We start from the raw sequence: 20,094 nt of genomic DNA, 5'->3' as shown, positions 1-20,094 counted from the left end.
GAAGTTGATTGCGGACGAGCTTGGGTTGCGTTGATACACCCCCAAGGTTTGCTTAGATTAAATCGCCCAGGCAGTCCAGACACTCATCCTTCAGCTAAGAATAGTGCCTTTTGGTCTTCAGGGTACAGCCTTGCTGTCCTTGATTCGTCTGACTGGTCAACTGGTCGTTCACCTGACTTTAGTACAGACGTAGTCTGAAGTTCTTGATGTCAAAGCATTCGAACCTCTCCTGCCTGTTAACTTCTTGTATGTGATCAGGAAGGCCTTCTTATAACCACCCTAGATACGACAAAGAGGGTTAGTGAGAATTTTAAGCCATCGTCACAAGTTTTGGCTTTAGAGAACACAAGGAGGGTGCTCTCGAAGCCTTTCGTTATGGCCTAAGAATGGAAACCCTTTTTGTACCTTGGGCCAGGATTCTTGGAAGCAAGGATGGCACAGTTAAGTGGGGAGGAGCCAGAGAGAGTCCTGTGCCCTGTCAGGTCTCTCAAGTTTTATCTACTTAAAATCAAGAAAGTCGAAGTCAGTCGAGCAATCTGCAGTGTTCGAAAAAAGACCAGATTTGCCCATATCGAAGTACACCCTGGTTTTAGGGTTAAGGGTTAAGTTCTTTCAAAAAAAAAAAATAAAAAAAAAAAAAAAAAAAAAAAAAAAAAAAAAAAAAAAAAAAAAAAAAAAAAAAAATCTGAATGCTCACGAGGTGAGGGCGCGGCCTCGGAAGCATTTCAACGAGCATGGCATCAGCAAACATCCTGAGTACCATATTTTAGCGAGCAACTCTGGGTTCACTTCACACTCTCCCTGCGAGATGTGAAAGATGGCATATGAGATCTGCTGCTCGCTAGGGCCATACGTGTCTGCAGACACAATCTTGGGGCAAGAAGTACTACTCATCCTAAACCTGTAGAAAAAATGGTTAGGAAGAGCTCTTAATTTAGTTGTGGAGTCGCTGACAACGGCGACTTCTTAACTCTGAAGCCTTAGTTAACACACATTAACTTTGGCTAGGTTGGTCAGGTGGTGATATATATAATTGTATATATATATTTATTTTACTTCTTAGCCCTCATGGTATGGTCAATATGTCTAGTCACATTGTGGTCACAGACCCCTGTTGACAAGATCCGAATCTGGAGTGGCACCAGCTTTATAGGTCTTACCTCGCTCGGCAACTCTAGTAAAGCAGAAGCAGACTTGGGTGACAGTAATCACGAAGTCGTCTATGCTAACAGGTGGAACCAAGATGTAAATCATCTGCATGCATTTGTGTCCCAAAATCCTTCTATTCTGTCCCTTCCCACCTCCAACGGTGGGGTTCAACTACTATATATATATGACAGGTAAGTCATGAGCAATGATATTGTTATGATACAATAAAGTTTGTTCATACTTAACTGGCAGAATATATATATATTCAAGTACCCACCCACCTCCCCTCAGGGGACAGTGGAAATAAAAATTATGAATAGAAAATGGAATGGTTCCTGATAACGCCTCCCAGCGGCGGGAACTGGTAAACCACCTCACCACCTGGCCGACCACTGCGTGTGTCGGAAGTTTTTTAAATTCTGGTCGGACTTCAGAAAATACAGCTATATATATACCTGCCAGGTAAGTATGCATAAAACTTTATTGTATCATAAAAAAACAATATCATTTTTCATTGGTTTGTTTTCAGCACTAAGACTGACCAGGGATTATGGTTGCTATTAGAGTAAAGTGAATGATAAGAAAAAAGTGGTCAATATTAAAGTCTGTGGAGACAGATAGTCAAGAGAGAGCTGTGATGTTTTGAATAGAGGTGGAGGATAAGAGGTGTGTGCACACCACAAACATTAGTGCGGTGTAGCCAGTGGTTGATTTATTTATTCATATAATCGTGATTAAAAATTGAAAAGGACCCTAATGGGATGCTATTTCAACTGCTTATTTGTTTCTCTTTCTAAACAACAGACAATGCTGAAGTTAATAAGTGATCGCCTGCAACGACAGTTGCATGATGATGTGATTGAAATAGCTATGGTCGGCAATGTGGGAATGTGACTGATGAAACTCCCATTAATTTGCCAGCGTTTTCTAGACGGCCAGGGCATGACCTACTTCCAAAAGTGTCTTAAGGTAAGGAGAAGGAGAGGATATTTCATTTTTCTGAAATTTAACTTAAACTAGAAGTATTATTATTGTTATTAAAACTTAGAATTATTTATTTTTATTTATTTTTTATTTATTTATTTTTTTGGTCTATCACAGTCCTCAATTTGACTTAATAGTACCTATAGTGGGGGTTCCGGGTTGCAACCTGTCTCCTTAGGAGTCCATCACTTTTCTTATTATGTACGCTGTTTCTAGGAGCACACTCCTCTGCATGAATCCTGGAGCTACTTCAGCCTCTAGTTTTTCCAGATTCCTTTTCAGGGATCTTGGGATTGTGCTTAGTGTTCCTATGATTATGGGTACAATTTCCACTGGTTATCCCATATCCTTCTTATTTTTATTTTCAGGTCTTGATACTTATCCTGTTTTTTCCCTTTCTTTCTCATCGACTGGTGTCCCATGGTATTGTGACATCAATGAATGATACTTTCTTCTTGATGATTTTGTCAATCAACGTCATGTCTGGTCTATATAGTTGCATGTATCACCCTATCTGTTCTGAAACCATAGTTCCAGAGGATCTTTGCCTGATCGTTTTCTATCACTCCTTCAGGTTGGTGCTTGTACCACTTATGACTGCAAGGTCCCCCTCATTATGGAACCACCTCGATGTGGTGAGGGGGCTCTCGAACCTCAGGAATTTCTTCCCCCCAGATTCGAACCCAAGAGTCCCATATGACATTATATATTTTTAGATTAATATCTGTGGATTTTTTTCCACTTTTGTTTGAAATTTTCAATATCTAATAAATAAGAAAACATATAACTTGGATTGAAGTTAAATCCGAAGCTAAATAGTGAGAAATGTGGTAGATCCAATCATCTACCCGACAATGTTTGGACCTGGTTTTCCAGGCAGACTATTCTGTGGGGCTGGAGGACCACGGATTCCAGGGGGGCCAGGGGGGCCTGGTTCTAGGGATAGAACTCTTGGCACTCTGTCTGGTTTGCCCGTGACGTGGTTAGAATGGGAATAATTGTATTTACGTAATACTCGTAGTCCTACCAAGTGGGTATTGCTTACACTTGGGCCATACTAATAATTTTATGCCCCCCCCTTTTGGGGTAGGGCAGGGATGCGGACATTTGGGAGTCATTTCTCAATTGTGCCATCGGTGGAAGATTTAATTTCACGAAAAGCAACAAAACCAATGAATATCTTTTCAAATATACTATTATATTTTTTTCTGTGATAAATACGAATAAAGTTATTAGTACCCTGGGCCCCTTGATGGACAAAATTCGGCACAGTTGATGACCACTGGAAATTTGTCCCTGATTCTTCCTCAGTCAGTTCAAAATGATAATGCAGCAAAGGAACATCCAGATCCAGTTACAAATAATTATATGATCCCTAAACACCAGCAGGGCTCATAGAAATTATACAAAAAAGTAAAATCAAACAGAAGATACAAACATAATAACAATAGAAACTATACGTAACAGAGAAAGGAAACACTGATACACAGATAACCCACATAAGGCAAGGTCCCAAGAGAAATAGAAATTATTGTCCTAATCCAAACACTGGTGCCTTTTGATCATCTTTTTGGACCAGATAACTGGTCGAGATTTCTAGTACTTAAAGCTAAAACAAAAATAAAATATCAACAGCAACACTAGAAAACAAATTATTGAATATATGACCAACACAAGAATTGGAATGCCGATATATTTAAGAAAATGAATGGTTACTTCAGGTAACCACGAAAAAACAGTCCACCACCTTTCTAAATATAAAAGAAATAAATTTGCTCTCCACCAAGCTGAATACTTTCTCTATCATCCCCCTCAGTGGTGGTACACATATATTCTGTCTGAGATCTACTTATTCTCATTCCTCTGTCCTCCAGTACTTGTCTCCATCTTTCCAATTTCATTTCCAGATCTTCCCTGCTCTCTGCGCACAGAACAATATCATCCGCATACAATAATAAGTCATGAAACATTAAATTATATACAGGGCACAGTTATTTTACCCAACATTGAAGAAGGACTACCCTCAAAACAATTGATTCTTGACTCCCTTAAGTTAAGATACAATAATATACAGTGGTACCTCGACATACGAAAGTCCCAGCTTACAAAAAATTCAAGTTACAAAAGCAAATACGAAGAATTTTTTGGCTCTACATAAGAAATAATTCAGGTTACGAAAGGTTGTTGCTGTAAAGTCCCGAGATTCGCCTGGGACCCGCCGAGAACAATTTTAAAACTCGCACGCCGCCAACTGAGTAGACTTACCACCATCCTCCCACACTCCCATTGGTTCCTGATGCTAGTCACTGCCATAAGATCCTGCTCTCCTATTGGTCAGCTTCTCTCCCATCGTGCTCTACGTAAAGGCGTTCTTCTTTAGCCTCTGCTTCTCACCAGCGTTATCGTACACACGCGGAATTCGTTCGTTTGCTTATACGAATTCGTTTGTTAACATAAATTCGTATTAGTGATTTCGTTGTATGTACTACTTTATCGTGTTGTGTGAGAACTTAATTAGTATACTACATAACTTTACTACGTACAGTATAGTCATGGGTCCCAAGAAAGTTGCTGAAGTTCACGGGAAGAAGAGGATGCTTTCTATGGAGACAAAAATGGAGATTATCAAGAAGTATGAAGCTGGCATGCGGTTGAGTGTGATCGCTAAGGAATACGGCCGAAATACGTCGACGATAGGCACCATCCTTAAGCAGAAGGAAGCCATCAAAGCAGCTACACCTTCCAAGGGCATGACTATTTTGTCCAACAAGAGGAGCCACATGCATGAAGAGATGGAGAGGCTGCTTTTTCTATGGGTTGAGGACAAAGAAAATCTCTGGCAATACGATAAACCGAGACGGCTATCTGCCAGAAAGCCAGCACTATTTTCGGCGATTTGATTGCCCATTGCCCAGGCCGAAGACGACGGAGGAGAAGGGACATCGACGGCAACCCCAGACTTCAAGGCTTCTCATGGGTGGTTTGATAAATTCCATAAACGGACTGGACTCCATTCGGTGGTGAAGAAATTGAAATTTTGTAAAAAACGTAAAGTATAAAAAAGTTAAAAAATTTTAATTTTAAGTTTTTTGTAAAGTTAAGTGTTAACGTTTTGTGCCGTTTGTTAATGTGTTTCGGAAAGTTTAGTGTTAATGTTTCCTGACATTTTTTAATGTGTTTCGTAAAGTTAAGTGTACATGCAAGTTTTCTGCTCCTCTGTCGCCACTTTTGGAGATTGCCTCACTCGAAAGGTAAGATTCCACATTTTACTACATACGTACGTATGTATGTACAGTATTTCTTGTATACCATGTACACTATTACATTGTATTTACAGGTATGTAGTACATATTAGTAGTATATATGTAGTTTAAGTTAGGTATTGAATGGTCCAAATTGTTGTACAGTGGTCCCCCCGTATTTGCGGGGGATGCGTACCAGACCCCCCCGCGAATAGTTAGAATCCGCGAATGTTTGGAACCCCCCTCTAAAAATGCTCATAAACTCCTATCCTGAACATGCAAACACCAAAGTATCCCTAAAAAGACCATCCTTCATCAAATATACATAAAATATCCTATTATGGTTGATATTAATCTTTGAAATATTATTAATACTGTTTTAAAGTAAATCTTACATTTTATGGTTATACATAAATACATACTATGTACGTACTGCATGACTTAGTTACGTATGTGAAAATAATTCAGTCCCCCAATAAGTATTCAGTCATGCATGTTTTCTTTCATACTGTTACTATTTGAGACATCCATTTTCTTTTTACAAAGGAAGCAATTGTATGTGAAATCACAAATACCAAATGTCTACTTAAAGTATTATCCTACATCAAATATACCATTGAATTGGTATTATTAATATAATTTTAAAGTCATCTTAAACATTTTACCATTAGAAATATATAAACAGTCAATAGCACACACAGAGAGAGAGAGAGAGAGAGAGAGAGAGAGAGAGAGAGAGAGAGAGAGAGAGAGAATAACTCCTTACGGTTTCAATAGATTGAAATGAACGTCTGTAGGCAAATTTTTTCCCCTCCCATAAATACAAATATTTCTTCAGAAAAAGAGAGAAAGAGAAAGGACTGTGCAAGGACGTTTGTCTGTCAATTCAACTTTCTTTTTTGCTGAGGAGAGAGGACATAAAAAGGAAGAAATAGAAACACCTATCAATTCTTTTGCTAGAAAGAAGGGGAGAGAGAGAGGAGGAGGAGAGAGAGAGAGAGAGATAAAAGAAGAATAGAAACACCAAATGTTACAAGTTCTTGTGGAAGAGAGAGAGAGAGAGAGAGAGAGAGAGAGAGGACGAGAGAGAGAGAGAAGAGAGAGAGAGAGAGAGAGAGAGAAGTTGTCCTTACAGTATTTAAAAGAGAGAATGGAATGATTATTGTATTTAAAATACTCAGTATGAATTTTGTACTTACAGTTTATAGTATTATTGGAAAATATTAATGATAAACTTATTACATACATGTCCATGAAAATGATCTCATCTCAGTAAGAGAGAGAGAGAGAGAGATTACATAAAACCATTAATTCGTTGACCATTGTATGGCATTGTTACTTTCCCAGCTCCGAGCATCACTGGAGTTATGAGGTAGGGAAATTGATACAGAAAAAGACGAAGGGAAGAATTTTCATTTGAAATTAGTTATCGTATTATTACTACTTCTATCATTATTATTATTATTTGAAAATAAAATAAACACGTGCATTTACCATAAAAATTATCTCATCTCGGTAAGAAAGAGGAGTTATCCTTACAAGTGAAATGGAAAGGTAATTTTCATCTCTTTAAAATTACTATCATTAGAATTTTGTAATTACAGTTGTATTATTATTATTATTTTATTATTATTATTATTATTATTATTATTATTATTATTATTATTACTAAATAACTGAAATTATCAATAAACATTTTACATACTAGTACCATAAAAATTCTTTTCATCTCGGTAAGAGACGAGAGAGATGAGAGAGAGAGAGAGAGAGAGAGAGAGAGAGAGAGAGAGAGAGAGAGAGAGAGAGAGTGAATGTTTATCTCTCTGTTCTCTCAAAAAATACTTATAACACTTTCAGCGAAAGAGAGGGAGGGAGTTACCACTATGACACATTATTATTTTGTGTGGCAAAAGAGAGAGAGAGAGAGAGAGAGAGAGTTAGCCTTAATTAAAAGTGACATGGATAGATTAGTATTGTATTTCTTTAAAATACTATCACATAATATGAATTTTTGTAATTACAGTTATCATCATCATTATTATTTTTATTTTTAGTTTATTATTATTATTAGTTATTATATTATTATTATTATTATTATTATTATTATTATTATTTGAAAGTATTAAAAGCATATAGTACAAGTACTATAAAAAAAAAAAAAAAATCTCGAGTCTCAGTAAATGAGAAGAGAGAGAGAGAGAGAGAGAGAGAGAGAGAGAGAGAGAGAGAGAGAGAGAGAGAGAGAGAGAGAGAGAAAGAGAGAGAGTGAGAGGGGGGGGGGGGGGGGGGGTAGGGGGGGGGGGGGGGGAATTTCATGAGCACTTGATGGCAACAGCACAACAGCTCCTTCCCCTCCTGTCACTTAACTTGATACGTATGGACATTTTAGTACATGAAGTTAGAGAAAGAAGACTGGGATTTCCTTCATTCTTCCATAATTTTTTTAAATTTATAAGCTAAAATCTTACTAATTCACTATGGTATTTTCTTTAATGAATTTATATTATTGCTGTATAAATTAATATTAATATTGGAAAGTAGTAAATCATTTATTTATCATACAAAAAAACATACATCTTTGTAGGAGAGAGAGAGAGAGAGAGAGGAGAGAGAGAGGATGATTGAGAGAGAGAGAGAGAGGAACGAGAGAGAGAGAGGATTTTTTGAGAGAGATGAGAGAGAGAGAGAATTATTATTTTTATGTGATATCATTTAAACTTATTAAACTTACTAATACAGTATTAATCAAAATTTAATATTTGAAAATTGTAAATCATTTTTTGTATCATAAAAATGTATTTAGTCATGAAAATAAACATCAAAATACACTAATTAGTGATTATTTTCGTCGGAAAATTCCGCGAATGGGCGAGTCCGTCCGCGAATAATTTCTAGATAGGTTCCAAAGAAAAATTCGCGAATGTGTGAGTCCGCGAATCCGGAGAATGCGAATACGGGGGGACCACTGTATTTCATTGTCTATTGGTCAATTTAGCTTTGTTAAAAAAATTACTGGGGTGCTTTTGTAGGGCTTGGAACGAATTAGGCAATTTACATGTAAAATGCGGTTCAAGATACAAAAAACTCAGGTTATGAAGGCCACCTCGGAACCGATTAATTTTGTATCCTGAGGTACCACTGTACATGATTTAGAAATCTACTCAATTCCAAGTAGGAAAAATAAAAATAAACAAAATAATATTGCAAAAATAAAATTTACAGGCCAAGATCTCCCACTCAAAATCAAAATTCTTGGACAAAATAGAGAAGTGCGTCCATTTATACCAAAACCACTTCAGTGCACTCAATGTTCAAAGTATGGGCTCATATACAAAAAATGCCATAGTAAAGCAGTATGCGCAGTATGTGCATCAGACACCCAAACTACTAATTGGAAATGTAAATCTCCAAAATGTATTAACTGTGGACAATCCCCTCACGCAAAATCTAAGGAATGCTCCTTTTATCAATACAACACAGAGCTCCAGTTGTTGATGAATAGAACAGGAATCTCAGTCAAAGAAGCTAAACTCCGAGCTAAAAGTACGAGGAGGCAGTAATCCATCTAAAAGCCACTCTTTCGCAAATGTAACTAAAAATCTAAATATCGATCACATTAATAAGAAACAACAAGATATTATAAAGGTACAAACTGATTCTCATATCAATAATGCTGAACCCCAAAACAAGCATGTTGATATATCCACCAGTACCACTACAGTGGGGCCTCGCTTAGTCACGGATCAGCAATCACGGATTCAGTTAATCACGAGTTTTTTCTTGGACCACTTCTCAGTCTATATATCGCTGGTATGAATCACAGCATTGTGGGCTTGTCGGTGGTAGGCTAAGCCTCGTCCGGTCGTTCCGATAACCAACAAATGCATGAACAGACTTCACATTATGATATTAACTGACAATAAAGGTAATAAAACCATTCACACCTTATATATTATTGGCATATCTTCATAATATATAGCCTATTCATGGAATAACTCAATGTCATTGACATCAAAACTTGTAGTTGAGGCGGCCAGCAGAAATGTAAATCATGTTACACCTTCACAGCACCTTTGTCATTCTTAACCTTTTAGAAATGTTTAATAGTAGTAGTTTATTACAGTAGTAATAACATTTAGGAAAACATAAATTTTCAATTCGAACTTCATTATTGTTTTGGTATAACATAATCAACTTCTCTGAACACTGCAGTCATACAAACGATAATTGTCATAGATTATCGTATGTTGTTTACAATCGGCGACGAAGCGTAAACGTAATAAAACCATTTTATATAAATATTATTTCATAATAAATGCAAAATCTTATATATTATTGGCATATCTTCATAATAAAAAGCCTCTCAAGGAAGAATTCCTTGGGGAATCCATTTTTCAAAAGACCAAAAACTACACTTTACATGTTTACAGTATACAATTGACCAATGATTACTTTATTCTGATGTGATTACATTAATATTACAGTGTGGTACTCTAAGCAGTACAGTAACTATTTTTTATCATAAATGTATATTCATTTACGAAAAAAATACATATGACCACCGTGACGTCACCGTTCTACAAAGTACCGATGTATTTTTACGTAAGTACATATCCTCTAAACTCTGTCATAAATCACTTTACTTACTTTTTTTGTGAAGCCCAAATGCTACGTATATTCCGGAAAATTAACGAAATCACGAATTTTAACACAGCGCAAGATTCGCTAATTACTGTTTTCTTCTTCTTTTCATGACTAAATGCATTTTTAGAATAAAACTCATTCACAAATTTTCAAATACTATGAATGTAAATAGCAAAATTCTCTCTCTCTCTCTCTCTCTCTCTCTCTCTCTCTCTCTCTCTCTCTCTCTCTCTGCTCTCTCTCTCTCATCTCTCTCGCTCTCCTCTCTCAATGAAGTATGAAATTACTGTCCACAATACTATCATAAATCAAATATTATGTACAAAGTTAATAATAATAATTCCATTAATAAATTCGTTTCTTTTAGCAACTTAAATTGTTTTCCTAAATAATTCTTTCGGTAATAAACGTCCATCAGCTGATTCTAAACATAAACAAAAGACAAAACTAGATTTTTATTGCTGTATTTTGCTGTTTATACATTAATATTATAGTTGGGTGCTGTAATCATTACAGTAAATCATGTTTTTTTTTATCATAAATATGTTGATTCATGAAATAGATATACTATGTACCTTTAGTTTGGTGCAGCAGCCAAATCGTGAAAATAGAAGGAATTGTTAGGTAATTATAATTTTGTTTGCTGATCTGATGCAGGGGAAATTGAAGAAAGGCAAGAATAACTTTGAAACTGTCTTGAATTTAGTTTAAGGTGATAGTTGAAGAAATATTTGGTGCTTGAACTAAAGTAGGCAGTTATAAACATTGAAATAGTGGTCTTGGGTGGGTTAATTATTAAAGTAGGCGGTTTAAAGCAATTTTCAGGGGGGGTACCAGGATAACACGGGTATTTACTTATCACGGGGGGGGTTCTGGGCCCTATCCCCCGTGATTAACGAGGCCCTACTGTAATGACATAGGAGATTCAGATATCCATGGAAAAGAATAATAGTAATAATCGAACTGACAAAAAGAAAAGAATATTAGAATGAATATTAGAACGAACCCCATCTAGGGGGAAAAAAGTCAATATTGAAAATTACAATTAATCCAAAGAAACTCCAACTACACCAGGAGAACATTTTAAAAAAGATATTGTACTAACCTCATCACAAGTGGAAATACACAATTGCCCTCAATCCTAATCAAACAGCCAACATCTGGACAGTAAAGAATCAATTAATAACTCTTTACAATTCCCATCAAATATTACCAATGGAAATCATACCAAGTTAAACAAACCAAAATGTAAACTATCACTCCCCAACCATCCACAAGACCCAAATATTCCATTAACAACAACAAAACAAATAACCCCTCAAACCAATAGTCCTATTACTACAGAAAAGGACCAATAGAATTACAAAACCAGAAATTTCTAAAGCTAGATCAAATACTTCTGAACCAATAATTAACATTAACAAGCATGCTTTGTCTTGTGGTTGTAATGAGTTCTTTGTAAGTATATATAACCAACTAACCACCAAGACAGAGTTAAGTTAAGTTAAGTATATCTTAGTTTTTACCAGACCACTGAGCTTATTAACAGCTCTCCTAGGCTGGCCGAAGGATTAGATATTTTTACGTGACCAGGAACCAATTGGTTACCTAGCAACGGGACCTACAGCTTATTGTGGGATCCGAACCACATTGTATCGAGAAATGAATTTCTATCACCAGAAATAAATTCCTCTGGTTCCACGTTGGCCGAGCCGAGAATCAAATGTCGGACCACCGGATTGGTAACCGAGCTCGAAATGCACTCGGCCAACGTGGAACCTACCAAGACAGAGGGCACAGCACAAAGTTGTATAAACAATTTTATTGAATTAAGGAAATGCCCTGTGACACACCAACACAAGAACAAATTATGTTCTGAATCCTTAAAATACTAAAGCAAATTATAAAATAAAAATAGACTTGTTAATATTCAATTATGAAACAACTGCTGAATCTAATAACCAACATACAAATACAATGATTAAAAAACCTCTAATTAAATTCAAATGCATAAACTACTCGATGCAAAGTAAAATCGGCAATTAATTTACAGAATTTAACACCCAATTCCTCCCAATAATGGAATTATAAAATCATTCAATTGAATATAAATGGTCTCTTAACCCAACTACGTTTGGTGAATTACAAAGAATCATACGAGACCACAACCCAATGTGCATATGTCTACAGCATATAGGAAGTAACCCTACAAATATCCAACACTATGAAATTCCCTGTTATTCACCAACTGACGGTGGAAAATTAGGCACAGCTATATACGTACGTTCATAATAGCATAACATGAACCTTTCAATATACCATCTATGCCATATCAAATAACAGCTATTAAACTGTATATGCATAAAGTAAAATCACTATTTATAATTTATATAAACAGCAAAATTTCAATGCAAATTTTAGTGATTTTTCTAAACTTATTAGCAAAAGTAGACACGAACCCCTACTTATAGTAGGAGATTTTAGCGCACACAATCCATTATGGGATACTAATAACCCCACTGACATATCCAGAACCAACATAGAAAAAACTATAATGAAACACAACCTGTGTTTTCTCAATGAAAGTGAAGTTCCAACATATTTTTCAAATGCACACCTAACCTTTTCCTCAATTGACATTTCATTATGTTTAAATGATGTAGCCGAGAAATTTGAATGGAATGTCCTAGACGATTCATACACAAGTGACCATTTCCCAATCATACTGAACTACTTAAGTAATATCAAAATATTGCCACCTACAAAATCTAATATCCAAAAAGCTAATTAGGATCAATTTTTCCTATACACTCAAAACATACCACCATTCCCGCATAACAAAAATCACAATACTTCATGTGAATCCTTCTGAAAATTCATAATAAATGCTGCAGATAAAAGCATTCCAAAAACCAAATCACATTCCACAAAATCCCCTGTCCCATGGTGGAACCCAACCTTAACAACCTTAAGCAAAATAAAACATATATTGGGTTGCAATCTTAACAGACTCAAAACTCGCCTTAAATCACTCAAAAAAATGCCCTATAATATAAACATGTTAAACAAAATAGTTGTAACAAATATAACAATTAACCACATTAAACCACTATGTAACAAATATACAGCCAAATTTAGAAAACAGTAATAGCTGAAATAATTGCATCATGGAAAGAATGTCTCAAACATATCTTCAAACACATCCACAAGGGATATCTGGTAAAAGATAAGGAAAATCAATGGAAAACATATAAGACCTCCAAGAAGTGCAATACATCTAAATGGAAAAATATGTCATGATACTTATGAAATATCAAATATAATTGGAAAGCATTTTGAAAACATCAGTGCTTACTCCAGCCTAGATATACATTTCCAAAATATCAGAAAACAAAAAGAAAATATAATACATACTCAATTTTGAAACTCTTGAAGACCTGGAATATAATTATATTTTTAACATGGATGAACTAGATAATGCCATCAACTCTTGTCATCCCTCCGCACCAGGATACGATAAAATATTTGAAATGATAGAAAAATTAGCTCCTATAGCTAAATCATATTTATTAAAATTTTATAATAATATCTGGCTAAAACGTGTCTTTCCTGATAAATGGAAACATGCCATAATAATTCCAATAAATAAACCAGGAAAGGATGCAAGTAATCCATCCGGTTATAGACCGATATTCCTAGCAAGCTGCCTATGCAAAATCTTAGAAAAAATGGTTAATGCACCATTAACGTATGAAATAACCAAAGAATCCATTTTAACACCAACACAATCAGGTTCAATAGCTGGCAGATCAACCCTAGATCCCTTAACATATTTAAAGGATCATATCAAAAAAGGCTTTGAAAAAAAAAATTAGTAGTAGCTATATTTTTTTTATATAGAAAAAGCATATGACTCAACATGGAAACATAACAGCATGGAAAAACTCCACTCCAAGGGATTAAGAGGTCACTTACCAATATTTATTAAGAACTTCTTAACAAACAGAACTTTTCAAGTAAGAGTTGGAAATTCCTACTCAGTAACCTATAAACTGGAAGAAGGAATCCCTCAAGGTAGTGTCTTGAGCTGTACATTGTTTGCTTTAGCAATTAACGACATCACTATAAATTTACCAAGTGGTGTAAAAAAACAGTTTATATATTGATGACTTTGCTATTTACTATACGAGTAGTAATTTGAGACATGCTCAGGGAGTTCTCGATACTGCCATTTCAAATATATGTAGTTGGACAAATTCAGTTGGATTTAAATTTTCAACTGATAAAACAAAAGCAATCATCTACAAAGACAAAAGATGTCTGAAGAACCAAACGATCAAACTTCACCTTTATAGCACTGAAATACAATTTTGTACAAAAATCAAATATCTGGGAGTGATATTTGATCAATATTTAAATTGGAAAGAGCACATCAAATACATTAAAGCCAAGGGCATCAAAGCCCTCGCCATATTGAAAAAGTTATCACACACTAAGTGGGAGCAAAGTGAGACATTTTATTAACAATATGTAAGGCAACAGTCTTATCCATAATAGATTACTGCTGTCCAATATATTCATCCACCTCAGAATCTACATTAAAACCTCTCGATGCATTGCACCATGAAGGCATGCGATTGTGCACAGGAGCATTCTGATCGTCCCCAACAAGCTCGCTTCTGCTTTCAAAATTATAATCCAGTAACAGAAGTTCATATTACTAGCTCTTTTCCAAAAAGAGCTAAATACCTAATGAACTTTTATAACGTAAATCCAATTTTTCACCCACCAATAGAATTGCCACCACCATGGATGTTAAAACGAATAAAAACATGTACATCCCTATCATACCTGCTTAAAAAACAAATGACTAGCACAGAAATGTACTGCCAACATGCTTTGGAGCACATTAGAAGTAAAGGAGGCAAATTCATGGTATATACAGACGGCTCCAAAAATAATATTGGAGTAGGAGCAGCTGCATATTCGAAAAAAGGGATTTTGACGTAAGGAAAAATCTATTTCTGGGCGATTGGCTCGTGTCGCCAGCGAAATATCCTTTAATCTATTATTTCTAGGGTAAATGTACTAACACATACCAGAGAATAAATAAAATAAAGAGAAAGGTCAGTATAACTGACTCGCTCACCCTCCAAGAGGGTGTCGGTATGAACACTAGGCGAGTGAGACCACTACCACGAGCCAAAAACCAATAGAAATCTCCCACAACAAAAAAAAACCCTCCATGAGGAGAGCGACCCACAGAGTGAGCAGCTCGTACTACTACTACTCCATCCCATGCTGCCGACTGCTGCGCCTCTGGTGGCCATCCTGAAGTTAGCAGACAATCTTGGGCGAAGGGATGGGTAGGGTGGGATTTCGCTGGCGACACGAGCCAATCGCCCAGAAATAGATTTTTCCTTACGTCAAAATCCCTTTTCTGGGCTCAGCTCGTGTCGCTGCGCGAAATCGTACCAGAGAAATAGCACAAGATTGTAAACAAAAGTAATAAAATAAAAAAGAATAGGTCTCAAATAAAAAATAAAGTAAATATAAAAAAGAATATAATTGCTAAAAAGATTACAAATACACAGTGATACAAAATAGAAATATGCTTAAATTACCCTAATACTAAACATGATTCTTATCATAAGGTAATTTACATATGTACAGAGGTAAATGGCTTACATGTAACAAAATGGTATCTGTGTAAAGCATGTATCAAATATAATAGCAATTAGAGTAGTCAAATGAACAAATTAAACAACAATGATAATGTATAAGGAATGCATATGACTTAATATACAAAACCCGTAACCATTATAAATGAGATGTATCCCCTAGCATAAAAATAAGGGGTCAACATCCATGAGATCAAAATCCATAATCATCTGTGAGTGTCCCTAGCAAAAACTAAGGGGCACCCACTACATCATCATAAAAGCAGCTAAGACACCAGGTGAATGTAAATGAACACGGTTAGGAATAGACGAACTGTGGGTGAAGCAGGTAGAAAGGAGGACTGAATCTTCTACTACAAATTAACTAGAATCAGGGGAAACTATGCTTCCCGCTGCTACTGCTGAAATTTCAGAGCTTCCAAGGACTTAAGGTAATGGCGTTGAACACTGTCGGCGATTACCATCCGGTATACTTTTTCAACTCATCGAAGTTCATGTGTTGGAAATAATTAATGAGGTGGCTACTGCCCTAACATCATGTGCTTTCGGGAAAGAGTCAGGATTGGCTTGCTTAATAAAGTACCAAAGGATTTGCTGCCTGATGCCTTTAATGGATAAAGTACCACCTTTTTCCCTCTTAAAGAGGGGACCCGATGAGGATGAGGAGGTCCTGGACAGAAAGGCTCGTAAGGTTGTAACTGGGCAAAGAGATACATCTTGTGGGAAGGGGTAGTACCTTCCAAGGTTCCCACCTCATCAAAGGATCTTCATTCTTTGCTAAAAAGCTACGTTCCGGAGAAAGTAGTACTTCCCCTGTGGGAAGGAATTGAATAGATCCGGATCTCTAGATAAAGCCGACAGTTCTGAAATTCTTGCTCCTGAAGCTAAGCTTAATAAAAACAGGTTTTCCTTAAGAGCTTATAAACGAGCATGTGTCATTATCGGTTTCTGAAGCCAGTTTAGAACATCGTTAAGAACATGAAACTGACGTAGGCCTTACAGAAGGTCTAAGTCTAGCACATGCCTTAGGAATAGACGAGAAGTAGGAATCCGTCAAGTCTATGTTGAACCCAAATTTGAAATATCTTTTTCAAGGCTGACTTGTTTGTCGTAATCGTGCTAGCTGCTAAACCTTTTTCAAATAAGGATCTGAAAAAAGGATATAGCTGAATTTAACTGTCATGATTCTAATATCAGATTCTCTCAGGAAGATTGCTAACTTTTTGACAGCAGCATCGTACTGTCTCAAAGTTGAATCCCTTTTATCGGATTCCAAGAAGAGATATTCTGAGGGTCATATTCGCATCTCTTTTTGCCGCAAACTTCATGAAATCCATAAAGTTAGGGTTTTGAGAATCCCTGAGGAAGTGAACACAGTCTCCGTTTGTACTGACTGGAGAGCTTGGGATTGGGGATCCGAAGAGGACGAAGGCCCAGCTCCAGAATTAGGGATACCAATTGCTCTTCGGCCAGTCTGGGGCTACTAGAGCCACTTGACCTTGAACGTCCTGAGTTTGTTTAAAACTTTCATAAGAAGATTCACTGGGGGAAAGACATAAATCTTCTTCCAGTTGTTTCCAGTCTAGAGCCAGGGCGTCCGTGGCATAGGCCAGAGGGTCCAGGTTGGGGGCTACATAACAGGGAAGTTTGTGATTCGCTTGAGATGCGAAGAGATCCACCTGTAGCCCTGGGACTCTTTGAAGGATCCATTGGAACGAACTGTTGTCCAGTGACCATTCCGACTCTAGGGGCACTGAACGGGATAACGCGTCTGCTATGACGTTTCTCACTCCAGCTATGTGAGTGGAGGAGGAGATGCCAACTGAACTTGTCTGCCAGGGAGAAGATGGCTACCATCACATGATTTAGATGACGTGACTTGGAACCTCCTCTGTTTATACAATGTACTACCACTGCGCTGTCCAGAACTAGCTTTATGTGGGAGTACTTTGGTGGGCGCAACCTTTTTAGAGTCAAGAACACTGCCATTGCCTCCAGTACGTTTATATGGAACTGACTGAACTGAGTGACCAAGTTCCTTGAACCTTTTTTTTTGGATCTGTGAATACCCTCCCCAACCGCTTAAGGACGCGTCTGTGTGAATGGTAATCCCCGGTGGAGGGAACTGAAGGGGTACTGACACTGACAAATTCTTGACTTTCGCCCACGGCCGAAGACGATTCTTTAGAATCAGAGGGACTGAGGATAGTTTGTCCCTGGCCCTGACATTTGCTCGTGAGCGCCAGATTCTGGTTAGGTCTTTCAGTTTGGTGGCTTTCATTAAGACGTTCGTCACTGATGCAAACTGGAGAGAACCCAGGATCCTCTCTTGAGCTCTCCTTGACGCCAGTTTGTGACTTAGAAATTGCTTGACTGACTTCGCTATTTCTTTCCTTTTGGTTGATGGAATCGACAGAGTATGGGAGGATAGATTCCATTGAATGCCCAGCCACTGAAAGTCTGACTCGGAGTGAGTCTTGACTTGGTCCTGTTTATCTTGAAGCCTAGATATTCCAGGAACTGAATCACTTTCAGTGCAGCTCCGTTGCATTCCTCGACTGTTGAAGCCCAGATCAACCAATCGTCGAGATACGCTACTACCATAATCCCTTGTGATCTGAGTTGTTGCACTACCGCTTCCGCTAGTTTCGTGAACACCCTGGGTGCCACGTTGAGTCCGAAGGGAACTACCTTGAAGGAGAATGCCATGGTCTCCTATCTTGAAACCCAGATACGGACGGAAGTGTCTTGCAATAGGGATATTGATAGTAGGCGTCTGTAAGATCGATAGAGGTGGTGACGGCCCCACGGGGAAGTAAGGTCCGCACCTGTGAGATCGTGAGCATCTTGAACTTGTCGCAGCGGATGGCTAAGTTTAAGCGGGACAAGTCTAAGATTACCCCTTCTTACTTTTTTGTGAGCCTTTCTTTGGCACGCTGAGCAAGCGACCTTGAAATTTTAATCTCTTGACTCTCGCTATAGCTCCTTTCTTGAAGGAGGTCCTTTGCGTACTCTGTCCAATTCTTTGGAAGGAAAGTTGACGGAAAGGTCTGGATGGAGGTGGGTTCGTCAACCAGCTCCAACCCAGGGCCTTTTGACACTATGCTCTGAGCCCATTTGCTGAATGAAGTTCCAACCGGTGGCGAAAGTGACAGCCTCCCTCCTACCTGAAGTTCTTCATTGGTTCTGGTAACCGCCTCGGCCCTCCTCTGAAGTGCTTTCCCCTGTTAAAGGGACCTCCCGATCCTCTCCCACGAAAGGAAACGCTTACCTCTGCCTCCCTTACCCGAGCGGTCATACTTCTGTGAAGCTTGACTCTCGAAGGCTTGATTGTAAGCTGAGAGATGGCGTAAGAGGTGGGAGGGCTGAGCTGAGGGGATATCACATAAATTGGCTGTGATTGAGCCTTAGAGGTGGAAGGTTGGGCTGTTTGCACTAAGGGCACCGCTGGAACTTGCTGAGGAAAGCGTGGCCTGCTTTTTCTGGTAAGGATGGAAACGCCTAGGTTTCCTCTGTCCCTTACCTTTAGGTGGTTAGGTCTTGTCTTCCTCTTAGCCGTAAGGCCCCAACGGTCCTTAAGGCTCTGGTTCAGCCTCGTAGCCTCTGGACTGGACTTCCTTCACCATAGCCGCTGGGAAGAGATCTGCTCCCCAGATGTTAGACGAGAGTAACCTATTCGGCTCCATGTCGAAGGTTGGTGCCTCTTGTAGGACATGCTTCCTACAATTCGTTCTAGGCAGTGGCAAACTCAAACATATCCGACTGTACCGTTTGAGTCAGGGCTTTGGTCATGAGCTTAAAAAGCGGTTCTGAGCCATAAGCTATGGTTGCTACCTCGGACATAGCCATAGAGTTAATTGATCTGGCTAATCGCGATTTCGCGTCAAATTCAGCCTGAATAAGGCCATCCGGGAGCCTGGGTAGCTTTCACCAAACTGCTCCATAGCACAGTCCGGTTTGAGTTTGCCAGCTGAGAAGGTGTTTGGCAAGTCCTCCCACAACTTCTCCGGCTGAGGAGCAACGGAGATGTGGGATCTGCTTCCTTCAATTGAGCATGGGTTTCCCCCTTCTGGGCCGCTGGGGGATGGTAGACTCGCGATCTTTGTCAGGAACGGGAGCGGGGGTACTTCATCCATTGTGAAAATGGTAAAGGGACTCTTGAAAGGTTGTATCCTTGGTATTAGAACAATCCATGTACCTCTAACATCTGAGCCATTCTCTCTGAGCCTGGTCTCGTGAATAGAGGACTGTCTCCTTTGGTACCCTATCATCCCGAACCATGGCTGAAGCTGTAAGCCGTTGCTAGCCTATGAACGGAGGCTGGAGGTCTTCCGGGAAGAACTCGAAGTCCTCTATCCTTCGAGTTCCGATTCCGGTATGGAAATGAGACCGTT

General features: G+C 38.1%; 1 pseudogene; it reads left to right on the top strand.

Annotated features, from left to right (window-relative positions):
• Nucleotides 1-20,094, top strand: part of LOC135202779 (protein zer-1 homolog) — a 116,307-nt pseudogene that overhangs the window by 65,762 nt on the left and 30,451 nt on the right.

This window comes from Macrobrachium nipponense, chromosome 33 (assembly GCF_015104395.2).
Source record: "Macrobrachium nipponense isolate FS-2020 chromosome 33, ASM1510439v2, whole genome shotgun sequence".
Lineage (NCBI taxonomy): Eukaryota > Metazoa > Arthropoda > Malacostraca > Decapoda > Palaemonidae > Macrobrachium > Macrobrachium nipponense.
This window is presented reverse-complemented; position numbering and strand designations above follow the sequence as displayed.